At 52.6% G+C, this 5,000-nt stretch overlaps 1 non-coding gene across 1 annotated transcript in view; it reads right to left on the reverse strand.

Annotated features, from left to right (window-relative positions):
- Positions 1–1,623, reverse strand: part of LOC126443425 (small subunit ribosomal RNA) — a 1,910-nt gene extending 287 nt beyond the window's left edge. The window contains exon 1 of the ribosomal RNA XR_007581908.1: positions 1–1,623. This exon is cut by the window's left edge and continues 287 nt beyond it. This is a non-coding gene — a ribosomal RNA (small subunit ribosomal RNA).
- Positions 1,624–5,000: the final 3,377 nt, after the last annotated feature.

Raw genomic sequence — 5,000 nt, forward strand, 5'->3', positions numbered from 1 at the left:
TTACCCCGACCTTTCGGCCTAGGAAGACACGCTGATTCCTTCAGTGTAGCGCGCGTGCGGCCCAGAACATCTAAGGGCATCACAGACCTGTTATTGCCCAATCTCGTGCGGCTAGAAGCCGCCTGTCCCTCTAAGAAGAAAAGTAATCGCTGACAGCACGAAGGATGTCACGCGACTAGTTAGCAGGCTAGAGTCTCGTTCGTTATCGGAATTAACCAGACAAATCGCTCCACCAACTAAGAACGGCCATGCACCACCACCCACCGAATCAAGAAAGAGCTATCAATCTGTCAATCCTTCCGGTGTCCGGGCCTGGTGAGGTTTCCCGTGTTGAGTCAAATTAAGCCGCAGGCTCCACTCCTGGTGGTGCCCTTCCGTCAATTCCTTTAAGTTTCAGCTTTGCAACCATACTTCCCCCGGAACCCAAAAGCTTTGGTTTCCCGGAGGCTGCCCGCCGAGTCATCGGAGGAACTGAGGCGGATCGCTGGCTGGCATCGTTTATGGTTAGAACTAGGGCGGTATCTGATCGCCTTCGAACCTCTAACTTTCGTTCTTGATTAATGAAAACATACTTGGCAAATGCTTTCGCTTCTGTTCGTCTTGCGACGATCCAAGAATTTCACCTCTAACGTCGCAATACGAATGCCCCCGCCTGTCCCTATTAATCATTACCTCGGGTTCCGAAAACCAACAAAATAGAACCGAGGTCCTATTCCATTATTCCATGCACACAGTATTCAGGCGGGCTTGCCTGCTTTAAGCACTCTAATTTGTTCAAAGTAAACGTGCCGGCCCACCGAGACACTCACTCAAGAGCACCCTGGTAGGATTGCAACGGGGTCCGCCTCGGGACGCACGAGCACGCACGAGGCGCGTCGCACGCCTTCAGCTCGCCCCACCGGCAGGACGTCCCACGATACATGCCAGTTAAACACCGACGGGCGGTGAACCAACAGCGTGGGACACAAATCCAACTACGAGCTTTTTAACCGCAACAACTTTAATATACGCTATTGGAGCTGGAATTACCGCGGCTGCTGGCACCAGACTTGCCCTCCAATAGATACTCGTTAAAGGATTTAAAGTGTACTCATTCCGATTACGGGGCCTCGGATGAGTCCCGTATCGTTATTTTTCGTCACTACCTCCCCGTGCCGGGAGTGGGTAATTTGCGCGCCTGCTGCCTTCCTTGGATGTGGTAGCCGTTTCTCAGGCTCCCTCTCCGGAATCGAACCCTGATTCCCCGTTACCCGTTACAACCATGGTAGGCGCAGAACCTACCATCGACAGTTGATAAGGCAGACATTTGAAAGATGCGTCGCCGGTACGAGGACCGTGCGATCAGCCCAAAGTTATTCAGAGTCACCAAGGCAAACGGACCGGACGAGCCGACCGATTGGTTTTGATCTAATAAAAGCGTCCCTTCCATCTCTGGTCGGGACTCTGTTTGCATGTATTAGCTCTAGAATTACCACAGTTATCCAAGTAACGTGGGTACGATCTAAGGAACCATAACTGATTTAATGAGCCATTCGCGGTTTCACCTTAATGCGGCTTGTACTGAGACATGCATGGCTTAATCTTTGAGACAAGCATATGACTACTGGCAGGATCAACCAGGGAGCTGCGTCAACTAGAGCTGAGCAGCCGGCCGCCCGGGAGTGTGTCCCGGGGGCCCGCGCGAACACGCAAGCGTCCGCTCAATTATTCTGCAAACAGGAGGAGGCTGAGCTCCCCTGCACCATACACCTCGAAACCCTCTCAGGTCCCGGCGGCGCGCAGCGCCGTCCTAAGTACTTGGTCGGGTTCGAGAGAGGCGCAATCGCCCGGAGTTTGGCGAGTAGACGCTTTAGGTGCGACCACCCGTGCTCCCAACTGAGCTTGCCGCTGCCGACAGAGGCCCGGGAGCGTGCTGTCGTGGCATTGCCGGCGGGAGACAACACGCGCCACCTACGGTGACCGGCAGCTCCAACGCCAGCGCCACAGAAGGACAAAAGCCCCACTTGGGTGCCGAAGCGAACTCTCCCAGCACAGCGCACGCGCCAACACGTCCGCACAGCTGCGATACAAACCACCTGCGAGAACCGCAGAGGCGACCGAGCAGCAGACGGCGTCGCGGCGCCGAGCGCCGGGCGGCGGCGCATCCTCAGCGCACACAGTCCTCAATCGGACCAGCACACTGCAGATGTCCACCGCGCTTCGCACCGGGCCCGCGAGGACCTACTTTGGCCGCACGGCGCCGCGTGCAGGGTGCGCCGGCGCGCAGCTGCGCCGCCTGCCGCCTCCGTCGGCCGGCGCGCCTGCCAGTGGCCGCCCCCACCAGCCGGCTGTAGCGCGTGCGCCCACGCACCGCGCGGCCAGCACGCCGGGAGGCCCCCCCTCACCGGCCGGGGCCGGTCCCACCCAGCCACCGCCGCGTATCGCTTCACACCCACATGCCATTCACGTTCGTGGGCATGGTGGGTATCGCTGAAACAACCGGTTGGTAGCTCAACCGATCGTCGCCATCACTGATTCACCTCTAGCGAGAACAACCGCACCACAACGGTTTACCAGTTGTTCATTTGCGTAACGTCACCAGCAAACGTAGGCGTCCATCGCCATTTGCAAATTCAACGATTGTTGCATGCCTGTGTCAGGTGTCACGACACACTATGTCTGCCCACATACACGCAACAACATGTGCACGCTTCGCAAACACGTGGAAGGTGGCCCCCGTACGTATGCGATGTCCATTGCGCGAACGACTGTCAACCGGCCTCTGTCGCATGTCGCAGATGTGGAACGCAGTGCACCATGCTATCACGGTGTGTGAGAAGAGACGACAACGTCTGACAACACGCGCCACTACATCAACAGACGGCTCATGCTGATCGCCATCCAGGGCATACCACACTGCAATCCAGCTCTTATAGGGAGACGACACGTAGCTGCGTGCACAACATTTGGACCGCATGGTTCGCCGTTGTTGGCGCAGTCGTTGTACGGTCACATGTACCACGATGTATCATTCAGTACATGAGGACCAATGTGCAGTACAGTGTGTGATTTGGACGTACAATATCAGCGGACAGTTGACACAGGCCATACCACAGCGTAGGCTAAGTGCTTCGCCATGCGAATGCCAATGAACAACTGCGAATGCCAATGAACAACTGCAAAGGGCATTGAGCATGTACGTCCTGCTGCCATCCACATTACAGTGTATAGCTGCAAGGTGTTTAACATGAAGCGATACACTGGGGACCGGGCAGTGCGAGTAGCAAACTATATTGCGGGGGTTGCAGTTAGGCAACACTACACTAATTTAACGCGTCGTATGACAATTACAGAGCAGGTTAAGGCCCAACGTGTGTTGGGTTAAGGCCCAACGTGTGTTGGGTTAAGGCCCAACGTGTGTTGGGTTAAGGCCCAACGTGTGTTGGGTTAAGGCCCAACGTGTGTTGGGTTAAGGCCCAACGTGTGTTGGGTTAAGGCCCAACGTGTGTTGGGTTAAGGCCCAACGTGTGTTGGGTTAAGGCCCAACGTGTGTTGGGTTAAGGCCCAACGTGTGTTGGGTTAAGGCCCAACGTGTGTTGGGTTAAGGCCCAACGTGTGTTGGGTTACAGCGCAATATGGGTTACGTTAAGGGGCAATATAGGTTAGGTTAAGGTACGATATAGGTTAGGTTAAGATACGATATAGGTTAGGTTAAGATACGATATAGGTTAGGTTAAGATACGATATAGGTTAGGTTAAGATACGATATAGGTTAGGTTAAGATACGATATAGGTTAGGTTAAGATACGATATAGGTTAGGTTACGGCGCAACATAGGTTAGGTTACGGCGCAACATAGGTTAGGTTACGGCGCAACATAGGTTAGGTTACGGCGCAACATAGGTTAGGTTACGGCGCAACATAGGTTAGGTTACGGCGCAACATAGGTTAGGTTACGGCGCAACATAGGTTAGGTTACGGCGCAACATAGGTTAGGTTACGGCGCAACATAGGTTAGGTTACGGCGCAACATAGGTTAGGTTACGGCGCAACATAGGTTAGGTTACGGCGCAACATAGGTTAGGTTACGGCGCAACATAGGTTAGGTTACGGCGCAACATAGGTTAGGTTACGGCGCAACATAGGTTAGGTTACGGCGCAACATAGGTTAGGTTACGGCGCAACATAGGTTAGGTTACGGCGCAACATAGGTTAGGTTACGGCGCAACATAGGTTAGGTTAAGGCGCAACATAGGTTAGGTTAAGGCGCAACATAGGTTAGGTTAAGGCGCAACATAGGTTAGGTTACGGCGCAACATAGGTTAGGTTACGGCGCAACATAGGTTAGGTTAAGGCGCAACATAGGTTAGGTTAAGGCGCAACATAGGTTAGGTTAAGGCGCAACATAGGTTAGGTTAAGGCGCAACATAGGTTAGGTTAAGGCGCAACATAGGTTAGGTTAAGGCGCAATATAGGTTAGGTTAAGGCGCAATATAGGTTAGGTTAAGGCGCAATGTAGGTTAGGTTAAGGCGCAATGTAGGTTAGGTTAAGGCGCAATGTAGGTTAGGTTAAGGCGCAATATAGGTTAGGTTAAGGCGCAATATAGGTTAGGTTAAGGCGCAATATAGGTTAGGTTAAGGCGCAATATAGGTTAGGTTAAGGCGCAATGTAGGTTAGGTTAAGGCGCAATATAGGTTAGGTTAAGGCGCAATATAGGTTAGGTTAAGGCGCAATATAGGTTAGGTTAAGGCGCAATATAGGTTAGGTTAAGGCGCAATATAGGTTAGGTTAAGGCGCAATATAGGTTAGGTTAAGGCGCAATATAGGTTAGGTTAAGGCGCAATATAGGTTAGGTTAAGGCGCAATATAGGTTAGGTTAAGGCGCAATATAGGTTAGGTTAAGGCGCAATATAGGTTAGGTTAAGGCGCAATATAGGTTAGGTTAAGGTGCAATATAGGTTAGGTTAAGGTGCAATATAGGTTAGGTTAAGTTACAATAGAGGTTAGGTTAAGGCGCAAT

Source organism: Schistocerca serialis, unplaced genomic scaffold (genome assembly GCF_023864345.2).
Source record: "Schistocerca serialis cubense isolate TAMUIC-IGC-003099 unplaced genomic scaffold, iqSchSeri2.2 HiC_scaffold_1472, whole genome shotgun sequence".
NCBI lineage: Eukaryota > Metazoa > Arthropoda > Insecta > Orthoptera > Acrididae > Schistocerca > Schistocerca serialis.